This window comes from Hemicordylus capensis, chromosome 4 (assembly GCF_027244095.1).
Source record: "Hemicordylus capensis ecotype Gifberg chromosome 4, rHemCap1.1.pri, whole genome shotgun sequence".
NCBI classification, from domain to species: Eukaryota; Metazoa; Chordata; class Lepidosauria; order Squamata; family Cordylidae; genus Hemicordylus; species Hemicordylus capensis.
The window spans coordinates 240,970,009-240,992,195 of NC_069660.1; the positions used below are offsets into that span (position 1 = coordinate 240,970,009).

Below are 22,187 nucleotides of genomic sequence, written 5' to 3' on the forward strand. Positions count from 1 at the left end.
CATCAGTACCCTTTCATACTGCATATGTACGAATCAGTACCCAGCCCTTCGCCTCCCTAGGAGGCGTTGCCACACGGGAGGAGTACCCGCACTCCGGTTAGTGAGGTACCTTGTTGCAGGTCTTATTCTGTGATACATTAATAAAGTAGTCCTATTTTACTCCAACTAAGCAAGTCCTGTCTTCATTGGAGTTTGGGGTTCAACAACTCTTAGCACCAGCAACCCTATTGACCACTAGGGGCACTAGGGGTAGAGATAGCGAGCAAGGGAACCCCCTCTCTGAATACACTTTCTCTACTCCCCCTTTTGCTAGTCTCAGGTTTCATCTCTCAAACGAAGAGACTTACTTTTTCTCCCTTCTGACTTCCTGTATGTATCTAGCAGCAAGGAATGTAGGCCTTATCAATCTCCCTGATGGATTTCCTAAATAAACTACTTTATGTAGAACTTAAATGCCATGTCTCCAGACAATATTAATTAGCAATGCTCTCTTTACCTTTGCACTTCTGCTGCAATAGCAATAGCAATAGCACTTACATTTATATACCGCTCTATAGCTGGAAGCTCTCTAAGCGGTTTACAATGATTTAGCATATTGCCCCCCAACATTCTGGGTACCCCAGCTGCAGCTGGGGTAGATAAGAAATCTCCCCTCCAAGCTCTCTAACACTCCTCTCAGGGAGCAGTTCCATGTCAAAGGCCCTGAGAGTGATATAGATCCATGGGCACAAGTATGAGCAATGCACTGAGGAATGCACTGAAAAAGAGTTTTTAAATGGCAACACCATAGGTATTAACTCCACCCCACCTTGGTGGAGGTTGCTCCATCAGGGCTCTGCAGTTACCTCTGGTGACTGGTGCTTCAGCTTCCTGGGCCATAGCTCACAAAGAATAGCATCAGTCCTTTTTCTTCCCCTTTCTCTCCTCCTTACCACCTCCAGATTATCTCATTGAAGGGCATAGCCCAAATCCTCTTCCTGCACACCTGCCTCAACGTGTTTTGCATGATTCCAAGTGATGTGGAGATGGAAGTTTAGGGGTCAGGGCTGGACTTTGCCCACCAGCCCAGTTGTGGTGATATTTGAAGGGTAATTACACAGCTGGGGTTAACACCTCATGGGCCAGCCATTCATTAGCCTCTAGTCTGGTAGAGCAGAGGTGACAGCTGAATAACTCTCCAAAGGCACTGCCTCCTCAACCCTACCATATGATGTCTCAAATACCCCTTAGAACATATTCATTTGATGTAGATAAATAATCCTATGACAATTTGTTCTGCAATTAAATGCTCTTTGAAGATTTGATTAGGAACATTCATTTACTGGGGAGCACAAAGTGAGTCCAAGAAGCATTCACCTGGGAAGTCTCAATAACTGCACCCTAGTATTGGTAAGAGCCTTATGCTTAGCTTGGGACATATTCTACATAGTTAATAGAGGAGACTCTCTTTGAAGGAGAGAACAAAGATGCTGCCTAACAAGTTGTGAACAGAGGTTTTGCCTTGAGATTAACATTTGATGTCTATGTGTGAACGCTGTGTGTAAATAATCAGAAATCAATTTTATTTATTTATTTATTTATTAAAACTTTTATACCGCCCTTCCAAAAGGCTAAAAGGCCCTTCCAAAATTGTGCAAAACCAAGTGATGTTGTTTGAACTGATTGCAGCACATGCATGTTTATGACATAAATTATACATTTGATAGAGTTTCACATGTTAGCCATATTGGTGTACATTTGCAATTGTTCTGCTGATGCTATTTCTATTCTGCCCTGCCATTAATAAAGGAGAGCAATGGCATGAGTCACTGATTATAGGGCCTGGAGTCTCAAATTGGGTTGCAGAAGCTGGAACTGAAAACATGATTTGCTCCTTCCTGTGATATATGAGTGTGTATCTTTAAAAAGATTTTGAAAAAGCACTTCCCATCTGAATCTCACCTTCTCTCACCTACCTGGTTGGGCATGTTCAAACTGTGGTGTGATATCATTTGGTCTACTGTTGTTTCATTAAGCTTTGTGGCATCTGGCTGATTTCTAGCCCTAATTACAGACTTTCTGAGAGCTGACCTACATGCCCACTGAACTCACAGTTTAGTCACAGTATGCTTAACAGGCAACTTTGGTGAAAACTTGAGGTGGGAGCAGAAGCTTCTGAATTATCTGAGAATCACTGGAGCCAATTGTAAGCTTTAAGAATTTAAAATAGTTATTATGCTTCATTGCATTGGAAACAGGGCCCGAAATTTTTTTATAATAGTCAAAATATCTAGGAAAACCCTGCAAATAAAATGAATCAAAAGCCCAGTAAATATTAATTTAAACATAGAAAGAACCTAGTTTTTCAGAGGAACTAGGGTTTTGTTTTGTTTTAAGCATACATTTGGTGAGGTCACTGGAATACCTTATTATCTGATAGTTAACTTGGCAACAGAATTCGGGTGGGGGGGGAGACTGAATTTGGAGCTGCAGTGGACCTCATTCTGAGAGACAAAATTGTGTTACAACTTGCAAGTTAAAAGTTAAATGGAGAGGCTCCTAGAAACATTCAACCTAATACTACCCCAAGTTGTTGACATTCACTGGGCGAAGGCACTGAAAGGAGCCCAAGCACAAGCAATGCTTGTGTGTGTGTGGGGGGGGTGTTTGTGGTTTTTTTAAAAAATAAAATTTTATTAGGATTTCCCCCTTCAAAATACAATGACAGGTAGGTATCATATTATGGAATAACAATGATGCATGTTTATAACATCAATTCCCCCTGCATTGTTCAATTAAATAACCAGTTTCAGACATACGGACTAGAACCAAGCATAGCTAAGTAAGCAAGTCTCCATGCAAAGCAGCTCTACCAAAAGTACAGAATAATCCTTGAAGGAATTGTGGATGTGGTCACCCAGTATGTTGTCACATGCCACCAGTGCTCTGGAACCAATCCTATTTCTAAAGCAAATGGGCAAAATGGGAGAGAGATAAGTTTATTCGGTCACTGACTAGCAAACATTTACAATAAAACAGTATGCATTTTACAAATAATATAACAAAACCTGGCTACACCAGAGATAATGCCATTATCCAAATTAGTTAAAAGATCATTTAAATAAAATTCATCAGACCAGCCAGGCAAATTATCTAACATAGGAGATGTTGAATGGGGTTCACTATAAAAATCACAATGAAGGATAACATGCGAGGTGGATTCTATAACCCCTTTACCACATGGGCATGGGCAAAATGATTAAAGTAGTGAAGGGCGTGATGGGAGCTTTGTTTGTAGTCACAATGGCAGCACCACATCCAAAGAATAAAAAGGATCAAGAGGCCCATGAAACTACTCTTGAAGCTGCAGGTTTGTCAGTAATTTCAAGCTAGACAGTGGAGCTGAGGCAAACACTGCTGCAAAAGTGGGTGACATGGGGTAAAAGGTATGCACAAATACCATGCTAATTGCTTTTGGAAATTCCAGAATTAAACCAAAGAGCACGGTACTGGCTCGTGGCACAGCTGTATCTAATGAGGGCCATTGTGGTGTAGTGGGTAGAGTGGGGCTGTACAACTCTGGCCCTCCTGCAGATTTTGGATTACAACTCCCATCATCCCTGACTTTTGGCCACTGGGGAGATGATAGCTGCAGGGCCGAAGTTGTGCAGCCCTAGGTTAGAGAGTTGGACTAGAACCAAGGAGGCTTGAGTTCAAATACTCATTCTTCCAAGAGGCTCACAGGTTGATCTTTATCTCCCAGTCTGGTGGCTACGTAGGGACAGGCCTTCTCTGTTGCTGCCTCGAGACTCTGGAATGCACTCCAGGCTGAAATAAGAGCCTCCCTATCTCTGACAAGCTTTAAAAAGTCTCTAAAGACTTATTTTTTCACCCTAGCTTTTTAACTTAGCTGTGGTTTTAAATTGTTTTAAGATTTTCATTTTTAATCTGTTTGACGTTGTAAACTGCCCAGAGATTGAAGTTTGGGGCGGTGTTCAGATTCAAAAAATAAGTAAGTAATAAAGAAGCAGAATTCACATTTTACTTCACTGAGAACAGAATGGTTTTATAGCTGCTTCCCTCATACACAGACACAAAATCTTATAAAGATTTAACTAAAGGCTTATTCAGCAACAACTCCATTTTCTCCTTCTCTTTTCCCTCGCTTTTCCTTTCTGACTCCTCCCCCACACTCTCTACAGGATCCCCACTGGGACAAACATCCAAACAACTAAATACAAAAGATTGTAGGATAGAATACAACAAGAACGCACCAGCCCTGAACTTAAATGAGGCAAATTCATATAATTGTACTGAATTTACTCTCAAGCAAAGATGTCCTCTTCATGCAGTACCTCTGAAGATCTGGGATATTTTTCTGGCATATATCTACAAATCCATGAATGCAGGAAAATACCACTTACCCTACCCTAGGAAAGCTGAATTGTAGGGATATGCAAATCAATCCAGGTACAAATCGATTTGTACCCAAATCTAGCTGATTTGGGTGATTTGGAGACAAAACAAATTGCCCCTGTGGTCCATTGGCTAGATTTGGGTCCAAATCTAATCATGCTAGATTTGATTTGAATCGATTTGAGATTCAGATTCCACCTATTAATTTCCCCAGATCCCCAGCTTTCATTTAAAATACAAAGCTAAGCTCTAGCCCTTGTAGAAGTGGAGTTATGGAGCAAAATGTGTGGTCATTATTTTTCAAGTGTCTGGATTCTTTGGTGTATAATAACTTTTCCTCATCATGGATCCCTATGAGGATTCATTAAACACCTTCATTTCTTCTATTCATTTTGACTGTCTTTGGACAATGCCAACTGTTAACAAAGTTGACAGTTATACACCAAAGAATCAAAACGCTTGAAAAATAGTGACCACACATTTTGTTCCATAGCTCCACTTCTACAAGGGCTAGAGCTTAGCTTTTTGTTATTAAATGAAAGCTGGGGATCCATTTTAGTGTTAGGATAGGGCAACTTCGAATCCCCATCATTTCCTATGGCGGAAATATACAAAACCAGTAAAAACTTACAAAAATCATTAAATATCAACCAAGTGCCCCACTGCCTTGAAATATGGATGGCAGGTGTCACCCATAGGGACCTACCCACCACCCACATTTGGTGTCCCTAGGAACTTTATAAAGTGGTCCAAATCAATCCAAATCCAAATAAAATAAAATCCAAATCAAATCTGAGGTGATTCGGGGTGGGGGGACAGATTCGGACACAAAACAAGTGGGGGTGATTCAATTTGGGCACAAATTGATTTTTTTTTTAATCGATTTGTGCACATCCCTACTGAATTGTTTCTTGAAAGCTGAGAAACTTCTGGAGTCAACCTGAAATTTCTGGCAATCCCAGTCAAACTGCTGTGGGCAATCTCAGTCAAACTGCCACGTACAGTTTGTTATTGTTCCTGGTTAAATGCTTTTTAACCACAGCAGTTTGACCGGGATTGCCCAGAAATTTCAGGTTCTCGCATCACGCTCTGTGGGAGTATGCTGGTCTCGGTAATCGTGGATAACTCTAACTCTCCATGGTCATGAGAATGTGACCTAAAAAGCAAAGGATACACATTTACTTTGGAACATCTTGACATTTGATAAATCTGTGTGATACAGTGATTTATTTCTTGAAAAATGCCATTTGCACAGCAAACGTGCTAGACAGTCTTTTGGGACTGATGCCCTGAACAACTACACATGATAATCAAAAGGGATGTGTTGGCTGCTAGCAGTCATGTCTGCTTTCACTGGTGGCTCCGTCTGCCCGCAGATTGGCTGGGCAGTTTGACTAAGGAGCAATTGCCAGGCTTTGATGGGTTTAGCAGCATAGCTTTGCATAAATACCAAGGCTGATGCCATTGGATCTGTAAATTGTTCCAGGAATTTGTAAAGCGAGATGGCAATTATATGCTAAAGTGATATTCAAGATAGGCTGAAAAGGAAGGCCATGTACACTGTCCTATTTTGCTTTACCAGCATTTGCATAGGAAGTGCATTAAAGCATTTCACAATCTGATCAAGGAACAAAAGAAGATTAAGCCACAAGTGTTAGAAAGATAAACATGTATTTTATGGCATTTGGTACTGTGAAATGAATAAGCCCCCTGTTGGAAATAGCTTCATTGTCACAGATGGGTACCAAGGACAGACCCATGAATCAGCATCAGGGCTCTCATTTGGTGCATTATTGCTCTCTTAGTATAAAATGGTTATTATAAGCTTACTGAAATATTTGGTTGAAGATATGTAGCTAGTCCTAAAGGCATAATTTGATCAGTGTCTTGCTTTCCTGATAATTCTCTGACTCTTTGTTGACTTAAGCCCAGGGCAAGATAGTTTTTCAAACAACATTTACATGAAGACTCTTCAACTAGACTGGATAACATTTAAGCAGTTGTTGTTTTGAAACACATAGCTATTAGCCAACTATGGTTTCCCCCCCACCCATACTTCTTTTTAATTTTTGCAGAAATGTACAAAAGAAAACAAATTATGAAAAACAACAGATAAAACTCAGCTCAGGAACAAACAGTAACACCTCAGGATCATTACTTCATTTAATATATGTAGAATATTTGTAAATACAATTATAAAATAAAAATAATTTTCAAACTTTCAGGTCTTGTATATGCAGATTATTTTTGGCATCTATAAAATTTAAAAAGGGTAACCAACATTCTAAACAGAGTCTTATAATTTAGATGAGCAGTGACTTGTAGCGGGGAAGAGCTTTGGGATGTGCTCCCTGTCAAGAGAAGATATTTCCATCTCTGGCTGCCTTCAAATAATCACCTAAGCCACAACTGTTTTTTCAGGCCTTTTGCTAAACTAATTTTTTAAAAATGCTTTTGTTAAAACTATTTTTTAAAATTTTCCTGATTTTAAAATTGTTTCAATTGTTTTTATTGAGTTTTATTATTGTTTTAAGCTGTGTACACCGCCTTGAGATTTAGGTATTAGGTGGTTTATAAAGGTGATAGATAGATAGATAGATAGATAGATAGATAGATAGATAGATAGATAGATAGATAGAATAAGAAAGTTTGCCCCGTACCAGTTAACTCCCAAATTCTATCAAACCAACTTTTAATTTTTGGAGGGTTTTCCCCTCCTTTTCCATTCTTTAGCAATGCAAAGATTTGTTGCCAATAATAAAAGCAGAATGGCTTCTCTGCATAAATTAGACAGCAATGGCTCTTCAAAGGTGTTTAGCAAAATTATTTCAGACTATTAGCCAACATGTGAGCCATCAGTTTCTCCCTGCTCCCCTCTCTAGCTGGAGAGGAAGGCAAGGGCTTGCTGTTTCAGTGCTCAGCAGCTTGAAGTACCTTTGCTAGCCACCACCAAAAGAAGCTCCAGTCCCTCCCTGTCTCCAGGTTCCAACACTGGAGGTGAAGACTGGAAATGACTATTTGGAGGATGGATGGTACCATTATCTGAATGCCTTGGCTGTCCAGTAGCAGAAAATGCTTCTTCTTCCCTCCTTAGTTCCCCTAGTTTCAAGTTTGTAGCTGGAGGGGCAGAAATCACCCCTGCCATTCTCCTAGGCTTCTAAAGTCCACTGAAGCCTAGAGCAGGGCTGACTCCAAGTCAGAAACTCAAAGTTTCTGAGGACCCTCAGTAAACTACCCTCATGGACCCCTCTTATCGAAGTGGGCTTTGAGAGAATAACTCTGACGTCTCCACATAAAGGCTATGGGCACAGAGGTGGTCTCCGGGATCAGCAGTGGGATTTTTGGAGGGCCCTTGGCAGCTGCTCAGCAATATCAGTATCTGAAGCTAGTTCTATATGGAGATGCAGTATGAGGTTAGGGTAGGTCTAGCAGCCTTATGGATGCCTAACTGGTTCCAAAGCATCTGATGGTACTTACTTGTCCCATACCAGTTAACTCCCAAATTTTATCAAGCCAACATTTAATTTTAGAAGGGTTCCTCCTTTTCCATGTGATTGCATGCATATGATTGCAACTTAAGGCTGTATCTGAAAGCAAACTTCAACTTAACACAGTGGGACTTATTTCTAAGTAGACATATGTAGGATTTTACTTGAGGGTTCCCTAAGCAGGTTCTTAGGAAGGAAACTCTCCAGAACAAGTGCCTACCAAGACTTGCCTGACTTTTGGGACCCCATTTATTGGATTTTGACCTCCAGAATGAGAGTGAAACTATAGCATAAGGCTTGTGGCTGTAGGAGTACTAATACAGATGCTGTTGCATTCCATCTTTCCTCCTAGTTTGCCAGGTGGAAGGAGTGGGAAAGAGAGGGATGATACACTTTGCTAAGGGCAGTAGGCATTCATGCAAGACATAATCTGAGACTGAAGTCCTCCCTAGCTATCAGTCCAGGATCCTATCTTTTGGAATAACTTTTATTTAATGTAAGATATTGCAGACTTCATGTATACTAGGCATATGGACATGTGCATTCTTCAGGCAGAATATGAACATGGGCAAAATCATTCTCCTGTTGTTGATGGTTTTTTCAACATTATTTTATGGAATTATAATCCTTTAATCTGAATAGTTCACAAAGTCAAAGGTGGTTAGTTTTTGTTTGTTGCTTTAATGCAAATCAACTCAGTTGACCGAGTTTGAATACTTAAAAAGATGGGTTTGTTTTCATGATACCATTGTTTTCAAACATTTTGTGCATTTCTATGGAACAGTAAACATCCACGTGACACTGGGTTGAACACAAATTCAAAATACAGTTATTCATACATTATGTTGAAAACAGGTACAGAAGTATACTTTCTGTCTACATTTGAGGAGCCTATAACTAGGTTCACTTTAAAAATGAACACAAATACAGTTGTTCACACTGAAACATGTATGAGTGTACAGACATCTGTACACTCATACAACATAATGGCCACCTTCAGACATCACATGAAACCACAGGAAACTATGCCAGAGTTAAGGGTTTGTGGCCGTCCGAATGCAGGATCCCTTGGTTCCATTCCAAAAGTGACCCGAGGTTCCCAGCCACAAACCTTAATGTGCACCCTTAGTTGCTCTTCAGTTTCATTGGCAATAGCTGCACTTAGAAAGCAATGCTGTGTTGTCTGAAGGCTGCCGCTGCTTGGAACGAAATTTGAGGGTAGGAAGCTCCTCCCTCTTCCCATCCCCAAATGGCTGCTGTGGCTGTCCTTTATAGGAAGGAGGAAGCCTGCGCAGCAAGTCCCCCCCGCCTCCCATCTCCCAGACTCTAGATCGGATCCCCTGGGAGTATGGGGTGGTGGTGGTGTTATTAATTAATTCATTACATTTGTAATACTGCCCTATCCAGAGGCTCTGGGCAGTGCACAAATCCCCATTCAGCCATGATACTTGCTGAGTGACTCTGGGCCAGTCACTTCTCTCTCAGCCTAACCTACTTCACAGGGTTGTTGTGAGGAGAAACATAAGTATGTAGTACACTGCTCTGGGCTCCTTGGAGGAAGAGCGGGATATAAAATGTAAAATAAAATAAAATAAAATAAAATAAAATAAAAGGGGGCAAGCTGCAGATTTCCATTATGTTTGAAGGTGGCCAATATCTGAATAGGCTCAGATTTACCCAGTCCTAGCCCAGAACTCTAACCACAACAACACACTGGTTTTCTTTAAGATCACACAATTTTAGCAGGAAAAAGCAAGATGCAACATTAATGCACACCCACTATTTCCATTTCAGAGCCCTGTCCAATTTTTAAGGCCACTGTTGACATCTGTCTGAGGCCAAGTTGGCCATTGTCAGTTCATTTCAAGACTCATTTGTGCTCCTGATTCATTTCATCCCCATGCATTGTTAAATAAAAACCTCTTTTTGTTCACTTTTTCACTGCTGTATAGATTATCAATAGCTGGAGCTCCAACGCACAGTTGCCTCTTAGCTGTATCTTCTTGAACAGTCATAATTGCCCTGGGATGCAAAGTCATCCTAGGGCAGGTGTATTTTTTAAAAGGCCCAAACCCAACAATGTTGAGTTTGAATTAGTATTTGGAGCATTCATTCAGAAGAAAAGCCCCCTTCAATCCCACCACGCAATAAAAGGACATGCTGGGAGAGCACTGGAACATCTGCAGAAGATGTCACAATGGGTGCACCACTCCCAGCATGCACTGCTAAAGTATTGTCTGAATCAGTCCTGTTTCTTTGTAAAGAAAAGAAACATTTTGTGAAAGAAAATAATTTTTGTTAGAGATGTGCGAAACGTTTCGGATACATAACATTTTGTACCCAAAACAGCCTGTTTCTGGTGTTTTGTAGACAAAACAAAACACCCATTTTCCAGATCCAAAAGTTTTGTATACAAAACAAAATGTACCTCTTTCAGCTACAAAACGTTTTGTTGTTTCAGACCTCTGTTTTGTGGTGATCTCTGAGTCAGTCTCCATTTTGTGTTTGACGTCTCTTTGAATTTCCCACCCTTGCAGCCTTCTGATCAGTGACCTAAATCATGGGCTGACCTGCTGACAATTCCCTCCTTGTTCCCCATTGGCTCTTTTGCTTCTTGCCACTCTTTACTGACCCCACATTGGCCAGGGGAAGGGTTGCTAACCCATGGGGTCCTGGGTTCTGCTGTTTCTGTGGTGTTCTGAGTGTAGATTCTCTGGTAGCATATGAGAGTGGATTCTTGTTTTTCACTGAAAATCTCATATGCTACCAGAGAATCTACAATGAACACCTCAGAAACAACAAAACCCAGTACCCCACAGGCTTGTGGGTATGGGGGTGGTTGGCACCCTATGTGCACTGCACAACCCCTCACTCTGGGCAACCCCAGTGCCCCCCAAGTGGAATTATGGGGCTGCTGAAACCTCCATTATTCCCTATGGGAGAAATCTTAAAGACACGTAAACTTCAACAAATCACAAAAGATCAGCCCTTTGCCCAATTCCTTTGAAATAATTCTGGAAGTTTCCCTGCCCCCACTGGGCACTACCACCCACCACACTGCTCTGGGTCATCCCTTTCCCCTTGATTTGAAGTGATACATTTGCTGGAATCCCTATTATTCCCTATGGGGGAATTCTTAAAGATGTGTAAACTTTAAAAAAATTCACACAAAAAATCAGCCCTTTGCCTAATTCCTTTGAAATTTGGGTGGTAGCTTCCACCCATTGGACACTACCACCACCACCCACTCTTTTTGCCCTGGGACCCTTTTTAAAAATCCAAATCGATTCAGATTCAGAAAATTTGGCTACAAAACAAAACAGGGCTGATTCGGATTCAGAAAATTTGGGTACAAAACAAAATGGGGATGTTTTGATGCAGATACAAATCGAAACAAGAAAATTCCAAAATGCACACCCCTAATTTTTGTTTCTTCACAACATTTTGTGAAGAAGTCAGGAAGAACTTCCAAAAAGTTAGGATATATTTGTGAAGAAGTACTTCATTTTAATTTTTATTAATGTTTTGGACTCAGGCCTCTGGGAAGGGAATCTCAGGCCCCAAGATGCCAAAATTTGTGCATCACTCACTTCCCTACCCTGCCTGCTATAATCTTCTGGCCCAAAATACAAGCTTTATTGTCCTCCTTCAAGCTCTGCAGTAGTATTAAGGAAAGTCTGCTTCCTTTATTGCAAGGAGAATTGATACTCCCAAGTACACAATCCACTGGCGGGGGGAGAGGGGGTGGAACACAACTCCTGACTCCTCCACTTACTGGCATGTTAGGTCAGAGGAAGCCAGCCCTTAAAAAACAATGCTGTTTACCTCCCTTGTGCTTTCAAAATACAGTATAGGTCTGATTTTTGTTTTGTTTTGTTTTTGAGAGCACTTCAGTCCTGTGTTTCGTTTCCCATTTCTTTGCCTCAGTAGCCTTGTGTTGTACTGATGGCTGATGTCTATTTCAGAGGCAGGTTTGTCCCAGGATGTCTTTTATGTAGATCTGCTTTGCATTTAATTGCTGTGTCACATTTGAATCAAAATCAGCAAGACAAAGCTTTAATCAGTCATAACATTATGCTTTCTAGAGTTTGTGTTCAAGCTGTACGGAATAAGATGACATAAGCTAAAGACATTCCACATCAACCTCTTGTGCTTCTATCCTCGCTACAGTCCAAATATTTGGCCTCTTGTGCATTTGATCATGAACAGCCTTTGTTACCAGAGCAGGAGTCCCTTAGAGAATGGGTAGTCTGCCTGTGAGCTGGGTCTTATTAGTACTGACAGACTTTCTCTCTCAAGGAACTGTTGTCAGCCTGAATTGGTTGCCAGAATGGACATAATTATTGCTGTATAATGTCTGTAGCAGATTTGCCCTCTGACCATCAGTGCCCATTATATTGCAGCTATACTCCCCAGCCTTCCTTCCCATACTCTGACAGAGTAAATCACATGTTTATATACCTGCTGTAATCTAGGAGCTCAATGCAGGGGGGATGAATTGGGACTCAGTGGAACACAGCACAGGGCATTTACAGGGCTTTCCTGATTGTCTCCCATGACTTGAAGAAACAATTCAAGTGCATAGCAGAGATATCTCTGAAATGAACACTGCAAATTCCATCTACCTCCCTCTACAAAGGTTCCTGCAGAGATGTTCATGTTCACAAAGAACTGCAGTCTAATTTGGATTACTGATTTGTTTGTTGTCTCAGTTTCTTGATATATTGCCATTTTATAGTTTCTCTCAAGAATGGATACTGTTTCTTCAGCTAAGATGTATAGCAGCACTAGAACATCATTAGCCAGTGTAAGCTAAAGGCGGGTTTGACAGAATTCTCCTCTGTGTGCCCACGCAGAGCCCAGACTCTGATCACTTTTAAGAGGGAGGGAGGGCGGGAAGGGTTTATGCTCAAGGAGTTATAACACAAAAGACTGGTGGCAACTAAAAATGAATCTAGAAAAGACAGAAATGATGCTGGTGGGTAACCCCATTTCACTTGGGCAAGTCTGTTTCTTTGGGGGATCATGGTCTGGATGGTGGCCTGCCCTGTGAGTGAGAAGGGAGGCAAGCAAAAGAATGTACTTACCCTTCTTCTTGCTCCTCGCCTCTTATGACTTTGACCACTGCCACCAAGTGGAAGTCTTTTCTTTTCTCTTTTCTCTCAGCCCCCTATCACACCATGGAGAATTCTTTTATGACTCTGCCAGTTTTGTTGTACTGAGTAGAGTGGAATGTCAATCAGACGTGAGTTGGCAAACCAAGTTTCAGGGGGACTGCAGAAAACAAATAACAAAGGGCCAGTTTGAATGATACTTCCACCCCACCCCAAAACAGCTTATGTGATTAAGAAGCGGAACATACAGAAATTGTACCTGCCCTGATGTCTATCTTGGAAGTTTGAACATCCTCCCAGCACCTTATTTGATTGTATGTGTGGGGGGAGGAGGGCAGTTTGTCCAAACCGCTTGTCTACATACATAGTTTAAACTAGTATTTGGATCATATGTAGAGTATGTTGGAAGTGAAGGACTTTGTGCTGGCTCTTGTCTCAAAGACAGTCGAGGACAGACTAGTGAGAGGGCTAGAGGGTCAAGACATTGGTCATCCCTTCTCTACTGCTCTGACACGGGGGCTATTCTCACGATCACAAAAATCCTAGCCTGATTTTTGTGATCATAAGACCCACCGGGCTTGCAGCCGAGCCCGGTGGTTCTGGAGCGGCTAACCCGCTCCTGTAGCCCGCCCCTTAGCCCGGGTCTGCGGAGTGAGCGAGCGAGCACTCCGCAAACCCGGGCTATCTGCCCGTGAGTAGCCGCGACGTGCTACTGCTCGTGAGTAGACTCCCGGCCGGGAGGCTTAAAAGCAGCCTCCCGGCTCGGGAGTCTCCCCAGTATGCCCTGAACGCTTGCGCAGGGCATACTGGGGCTTCCGGGGGCCACGCGGCCCCTGAGCTCCCCAGCCCCCACCAGCTCCATCTCGGGGCCGGCCATCATGTGGGCTGCCGATCTGGCCACCCAGGGCTCCCTGCCCACTCAGCGCCCTAAACCGGGTCTCACTGATTGTGAGACCTGGCCCACTATCCCTTTGGAATATAGATTGCTACTCTTAGGGACTAACTTACTTCCTGCTTTGTACTTCCTCTCCCCCTTCTCTTCCTGTTCCTTCTAACTTGCAACATGCAAGCTCCTCTCCCTTCACCATGTGTGCAGAAATGCAGAATCCATCTGCATCCACCTAGATAGATAGATTAGAGATCCCAACTCCTCACTTTCCTATCCAGAATGGAGTTCTCTAATAAATATCATTTATATTGATTTGAAACTATGAACTGGCTCCAAGTCACTTTACTCTCAGCATACACGCATGCCTAACTAAATTCTGCTGTGTTGTGCCTCTGTGCACCCTGCTATAATGAAAAACGGTTTTCTCCTACCAGAGAGAATTCCCAACAGAGTAGTGGTTCAAACCAAGTCCCCACCACCACACCATGCCATGATAAATGAATGTGCTGGGAGGGTGTTGAGAACTCCAGAAAGACAGGCATGTACATGGTGTGTGTGTCCCCCTTCTTAACTGCAGTTTGGGGAGTGGGGAAGAAATATCATCGAAACCAGCCCTATATTGATTTCCCCCTCCCCTAAAAGCTATGGAGCTTGCTACCCCTGCTAACTTGGCAAAGAGGCACCTTTTAATGTGATGATTCTCTTTATTTAGCAGGGGGAGAGTAACTGGCTCTATCCAGCCCCAGCACAGTGCCTCCAGTGACTGTTGCTGGTATCTATCTTATGTTTCTTTTAGACCGTGAGCCCTTCAGGGACTGAGATCCATCTTATTTACTTATTATTTCTCTGTGTAAACTGCCCTGAGTCATTTTTGGAAGGGCGGTATAGAAATCAATCAATCAATCAATCAATCAATCAATCAATCAAATAAATAAATAAATAAATAAATAAGATGGAGAAAGTATCAACAAACAGGTTTTGTACAGCAAAAAATAAATAAATCTAAAGCATCTTTTGCAGTTAACTATATGAGCAGAAATGATATAAAATTAACAGGGAGAAATGCATCCAGCTAACCCTATCTACACAGATTTCTTCCTTTAGTCAGAAGAAATTAGAAAACCAAACAGTTTCTTCCAGCTCATGCACACCCCTTTTTTCCCTCCTAGCTTCCCCCACCCCTGACAGCAGCTCTTTTCTGGAGCCTTTTAGCTTCGTTTCCCATCCGATGTGTTTACAACCTGTAGGTGCTGGGGACTGAACTTGAGACCTGCTGCATCCAAAATACATGCTCTACCACTAGGTGACAGCCCATATGCAAGTAACTAGAGAGAAGTCTCAATTGTGTGTCCAGGAAGAGTTGAAAAATTCATTTAGTTTGCATGGTCTTTGGCAGTTAATATGGTGACCATGAGATGTGGGTTCCAGAGATCGGCTATGAGATTTTTGTGTGGTTTGGGTTTTCACATTTTTTTTATGTTATGCGTTTTTGCAAGTTTATTTTTCAATGTAAACTGTTTTAGAAATTGAAATGGTTGACCAATAGTTTATAGAAATGGTTTACAAATCTCTTAAATCAAGACTGAATAAATAAAATAAAGGGGGCTTTGTAGTGTCAGTCAAATAGGAGAAATAAAGAGCAAATATATTAGAAATAAATTTCTACCCCACTTTTCTGCTACAAAAATGTTCAGGGCAGCAAGATCTGTATCTCAACATTTAAATACATGTGGGGCATAGTAAAGACTCTTCCAAAGGTAATGACTGACAGCAGAGGGTAAAAAGGAAACAAGGGAGCATATAGTTGGGTAACCCTATGGTAACCTGGGTAGAGAGAATTTGAGATGCCATTAGTGAGAGGCTATATATGCGGGGTGGTGGGGGGAGAAGATTAGAGAAACACAGACCCCTGATGGAGACAGGCATTGGCAAAGTGCAAACACACACTAAATTAAAGCCACCACTTAAAATTGCTAACCCAGTCATTATCCAGCAGATGTGTCTGGACCTGTGACTGGAACTGCCTGATTATACTCCTCTTCAGGTTGCTGCTCTTTGCCCAATTATATAATGAAAGGATATATTGTTTTCATTTTATAATATAATTTTCAGACTTCATAATGATAGAAAGTGGAGAAAAGTTTCAACTCACTGCAGGGCTGCACTCACAGCCTGTAATCAGGGCAGGTCCTTGTCTAAGACCCTGACCTTCCCAGTGCACAACCATCCCTTTACACACACTAGCACCTTACACAGCCTTTTACAGGCTGGGCTCATCAATAAGATTCTTGCTGTAAGGATCAGCTTCTACTGATAGCATCCCTAATATCGACTTCCTGACCACCAACAAGGTAACAGTTCCATTCTTCCTGCCTGCCTCCATACACTGTAGAGTTCTGGAGCTGACACCATGTTGGGGCAGAAGTAAAATTACACAGCTAGACTAACTCCTGGCATAGTGCCACCTAGTGACTCTAGTGCATATAGAGTGAACGCTATAGATACTAAAGAAGATATTCTGCTAGGCTAGACTTGGCTGCTGAATCTTCCCCCAATCAGTGACCATTTGGAAAGCCTCCTTAGCCACATTACTGTATCTTATGTTGGAAGGGATGGGGAACAGCTTTAACCCATAGAAGAAATGATGCTGATGAGCAATTTAGTGGTATACCCCTTGTCCTCAAACACAGGAGAGGCAAAAATTGCAGATGATACTGTATATCCTACCTACCACACAATTAGGGACATGCATGAGGACTTCCATGAAAGTCATCTAATGGCACAGCGGGGAAATGACTTGACTAACAAGCCAGAGGTTGCCGGTTTGAATCCCTGCTGGTATGTTTCCAAAACTATGGGAAACACCTATATCGGGCAGCAGCGATATAGGAAGATGATGAAAGGCATCATCTCACACTGTGCGGGAAATGGCAATGGTAAACCTCTCCTTTATTCTACCAAAGACAACCGCAGGACTCTGTGGTTGCCAGGAGTCGACACCGACTCGACGGCACAACTTTACCTTTACAAGGACTTCCCACTCCCTTTCCCAGGGTGCCTTCTCCCTTTTCCTGTGTGCCTTCTCCCTTTCCTAACTGCGTAGGGGAGGGATAGTTCATCATATATACAAAATACTAAATCATAGTACTTATAACCAACCCAAAGTTGGTGTGTGCCATCTTTGATGTAGGGTGGAAACCAAAATCCGTTGCTGACATGATGAGGAAAAATTGCTCCAAGAAGCTATTTTGTGTCAATGTAATAACACAAAATACTGAAATAAATCTTGATCCTGAGGTTATATTTTAACTCGTTAGTTTTTCTGCCTTGAATGGAAAAAAATATGTCTGATCATTTCAAATACTGGACCAGACTTTGGATCCTGCTCCCCCACCCCATGTTTGGGGCCTGTAGCAGTTGCTCCTCTTGCCCCCAAAAGGCCCTCTTGAACACTAACCAGGGAGCTACATCCCTGTCTCTGGCTATTTTGTATATTTGATGATGATGATGATGATGATGATGTTGTTGTTGTTGTTATTATTTCTTGTTTACACAGTCAGACAAGTGTTATTGACTGGTTTGTTTTATCCAGACATCGAGTCCTTCCCAAGGACCTGGGGTGGCTGAATTTTATTATCAATATTGTTGTCATTATTACAGATATCGTCGCAAGATATAGGCTGTTCCCAGTAAAGTTGTTTTTTGTAATTGACTGATGGTGATTTCTGTGGCCCCTATGGTGTTGAGGTGCTCTTCAAGATGTTTTGGAATTGCACCTAGGGCGTCAATTACTACTGGGATGATTTTGGTCTTCTTCTGCCACAGCCTTTCAATTTCAATTTGGAGATCTTTGTATTTTGTGATTTTTTCTATTTCTTTGTCTTCTATTCTGCTATCCCCTGGTATTGCTATGTCGATTATTTTACCTTGTTTTTCTTTCTTCTCAACTACAGTTATATCTGGTATATTGTGTGGCATAAAAGTTTGTAGTCGAAAGTCTCATAATATTTTTGCATCTTCATTTTCAACAACTTTTTCAATTTTATGGTCCCACCAATTTTTGGCTACAGGTAGCTTGTATTTTTTTGCAGATGTTCCAGTGTATCATCCCTGCTACCTTGTCATGCCTTTGTTTGTAGTCAGTCTGTGTGATCTTTTTACAACAGCTGATTAGGTGGTCCACTGTTTCATCTGCTTCTTTACAAAGGCGGCACTTGCTGTTTGTGGTGGATTTGTCGACTTTTGCTCTTATTGCATTTGTTCTTAGTGCCTGTTCTTGTGCAGCCAGTATTAGACCCTCTGTTTCTTTCTTCAGGTTGCCATTCTTAAGCCATTGCCAGCTCTTGGTGATCTTTGATTTTCCACTTATATTGTGCAAATATTGACCATGCAGGGGCTTATTTTTCCATTTTTCTGCTTGGTTCTTTACTTGTTCTTTCTTGTAGGCCTGCTTTGTTTCATTGGTTTTTAATAGATTCTCATTATTGACCATTTTAAGTGCATCTTTTTCACTGTCCTTTATATATTCTTCAATAACAATAATAACAATAACAACAACAAATTATTGTTGTTATTGTTAGTATTAATAAAATAAATAATATCATGATTTGTTACTTAATTACTTAACTACTTCAACCATTGCTGGCATTCTTAAAGTAGCTAAATAAATAATTTATTACTAGTTTATGTTTTGGATGCCTGCACTGTAAATATTCTTTGCAAGCACACAGACTTTTATTAAAGGATTTCTGAACAGAGACAACAGATGGATAAATGTCTGTACATGGTGATGGGTACTGCAAATGATTCTTAAAAACCCTTAAGTTTTTAAGTTTTGTTATGCCCCCATAGTGCATAACAAGACTACAGTAGCATGTAGATCTGTATCTAACATGGCAGGATCAAAACACAAGTCACATACATAGGAAAAGAACTGTACAAGCCACAAGTAAAGCACAGACCAGCTACAAAAGGCTGCTTCTATGGAGAGTAAGTGCATTCTGAAACCACCAGGACAGCTCTGCCTGCCTGGTTATTTCAAAAACAAATAATAAATAATTATAAAAAAGAACTATGGGCTAGTTGGTACAGCGGTTAGCATGCTGGACTAGACTGAGGAAATACAAGTTCAAATCCCCATTCAGCCATGAAAATCACTGGGTGACTCTGGGACAGTAACTCATCTCTCAGTGTAACCTTCCTCAAAAGGCTGTTGGGAGAATAAATGTAATCATGTGCACCACTCTGGGCTTCTTGGAGGAAGCAAAGGCTATAAATGTAAAAGTAAAGCAGAGACCAGCTACAAAAGTGGAGAGTAAATACATTCTGAAGTTACAAGGGCAGCTCTGCCTGCCTATTTAAAAAATGCATACACAAATAGTAGAAAAATCACAGGTTTTTCCATAATGTTTGCTGCAGCTATGAGCCATCTCCTGTAACTTAGAAGACATCATGGGAAGCAGAGATGCATGTGGGGACACCGTCTCCCAACTCCATGCCTACTGCACAGCTGGGTGCCACCCTGCACACCTTGGGTGCCCATCACTCAGCCTGGGTGTCCATCTTAGCAAGCAAGAAAGGATTGAAAAATAGAAAGATCACTTCCTTCATCCTTGCCCAATGAACCATAAGCCTCTGTGGACCTATCAATGTTACATATACTGACCACAACCAAAGGAAAAACCTGGCTGGCTCTCTACATAGCAAATAGATTTTCAAAGTTATTTTCCTTCCAACAGAATTCCTTCTCTGCATCACATTGACATGGGAAGCCACTTTTGCAATTATTTGAAAAGCAGTTTAGACTCTGAAGTCCATGCATATGCCAAAAGGTACTCTAACCCCGGACCTCAGGGACCTAGTCCGTGGTCTCCAAGGTCCGGGGGCCCCTCCAAATGGCCAGAAGAGTTCCCAGCAGCAACCCCACACCCACCCCACCATGCTTAACCTTCATTTCTTTCTCTCCCCCCCCCAGCTGCTACGCAGCTGAGGGGAGGCTGCCAGGGGGTGAGCTCCCCCCGGTGGTGGCAGGAGCGAGTGCTGGGCCTGCCTGCTCAGCCCAGCAACTCTTACTAACTGCGAGGCACACCTGCATAGTTGAGAGAGAGAGTCGCAAGCCTGTGAATGCCCTAAAGGAACTTTCTGGCTTCTTATGCCAGTTTCTAATCTAATTAGTCAGTCTTACAGTTACTGATCCTTCCAATGTTTTATGGCAGTCATTTTGGGAATGGACCATGGTGCTTGGTATACACATCATAAATCCCCAGGTTCAACCCCTGGCATCATCAGTTGCGGGCGTGGGGAGAGGGGAAGATCCCTATCTGAGACCCTAGAAATCTGCTGCTGGTCAGAGTGGACAAAATATTGAACAAGATGAACCAGTCTCAATAGAAGTATTGTAAGCTAACTCAATTTGCTGTTAGAGGTGGGAGGGGGGGTCAGAGTGAGAAAGAGGGGAGCAAAAGAGGTGGGAGAGAAAGAGAGTTGGTAGGGGGAAAGAAGGATTCTATTTACCCAAACCCACTGGCACAGCAGAAAGCAGGGGGAAGCAGAAAAGCACACACAAAAGGCAGAAAACAGAAAAATGGGGTGAGCAGATATGCAGGGGCAAAAAACAAGGGGGAAAGGCAGAAGAGTGGAAAGGAAAAACAAAAGACAGAAAGAGGGGCAGAAGCAAGAGAAAGCAGGGCTTAAATCCCGCCCCTAAACAAACGCACACAAAGCAGCCAGCAAAATACTGGACTTACCAGCAGCCAGCCTGCCTGTTCTTTAACCAAAATGGTGATTGGTTTCTTCTGAGTATCTAAAAGGGGGGGGGGAACCTTCCCCCTCTGGGAGTTCTATTGGCTGCCTGAGGAGTCAATCAGCCTGGTCCCTCTCTGACTGGTGTGTAGCGTGGTCCTAGGACTGCCCACTTTCAAAAACAAAGTCAAGCATGCTTATTAGTTCCTGCTTTATTTTTAATATTCATATTTAAGATATCTGGGTTTTTCATTTGTTCTTTGAGGTCAGTGCTACCAGTGCCCACCGTACAACTCTTTAACCAGCAGCAGGCGGCTGCAGGCAAGATCAGAGGGAACAATAGGGAAGCAGAAGGCACACAAAATGGAGGCAAAGACAACATGGCTGACAGAGAAATTTTAAGGTCAGCGCCACCCACTTTGCCCATAGATAAGATCTGTCCCTGCCTACATCCCTCCCTGGAGTATTTAGGCTGGTTGCCTTTGGGGGGACTGATAGGAATCTTTTGGCCTCTTTTGAATTGGCTGGTGATGGAGCAGGGTTTTTTGTGTTTGCTTTTTGCTTACTTCATACTATTATCTATAGCAGGGTTTCTTAACCTTGGGCCCCCAGATGTTTTTGGACTACAAGCCCCATCATTCTAAGCCACAAAGGCCATATCTGGGTATGATGGGAGTTGTAGTCCAACAACATCTGGGGAGCCCAAGCCTCATTTCGCACCCTCCCACACATTCTCTTCCTGTTTATGGTGTTTGTTTGAAGAAGCAAATGCTGTCTGTGCATATAAGAAAATAAGAGCAGCCCTGCTGGATCAGGCCCAGAGCCCATCTAGTTCAGCATCCTGTTTCACACAGTGGCCCACCAGTTGCCACTGGGAAGCCCACAGGCAGGAGCTGAGGACATGCCCTCCTTACTGCTGTTACTCCCCTGCATCTGATACATCCTGCCTTTGAGGCTCGAGATGGCCTATAGCCCTCCGACTAGTAGCCGTTGATAGACCTCTCCTCCATGAAGCTATCCAAACCCCTCTTAAACCCATCCAAGTTGTTGGCTGTCACCACATCTTGTGGCAGAGAATTCCACAAGTAGATTATTCATTGTGTGAAAAAGTACTTCCTTTTGTTGGTCCTAAATTTCTTGGCAATCAATTTCATGGGATGACCCCTGGTTCTAGTGTTATGAGAGAGGGAGAAAAATTTCTCTCTATCCACTTTCTCCACACCATGCATGACTTTCTAAACCAATATCATGTCTCCCTGCAGTCATCTTTTTTCTAAACTAAAAAGCCGGAGGTGTGGTAGCCTTGCCTCATAAAGAAGGTGCTCTAGGCCCCTGATCATCTTGGTTGCCCTCTTCTGCACCTTTTCCAATTCTACAATGTCCTTCTTTAGTTATGGTGACCAGAATTGTATGCAGTACTCCAAGTGTGGCCGCACCATAGTTTTATATAAAGGCATTAACATATTAGCAGTTTTATTTTCAATCCCCTTCCTAATGATCCCTAGCATGGAATTGTTAGAAATCACAGCTTTTTCACAGCTGCCACACATGTAATGGAGG

The 22,187-nt window shown here is 42.2% G+C and overlaps 1 long non-coding RNA gene across 1 annotated transcript; it reads right to left on the bottom strand.

Annotated features, from left to right (window-relative positions):
- Positions 1-1,559: 1,559 nt before the first annotated feature.
- Positions 1,560-20,714, bottom strand: LOC128323109 (uncharacterized). Its single transcript, XR_008306172.1, has 3 exons — positions 20,633-20,714; positions 12,971-13,157; positions 1,560-2,943 (listed from the first exon to the last, which is right to left on the bottom strand). It is a non-coding gene; the product is annotated as an uncharacterized LOC128323109 (long non-coding RNA).
- Positions 20,715-22,187: the final 1,473 nt, after the last annotated feature.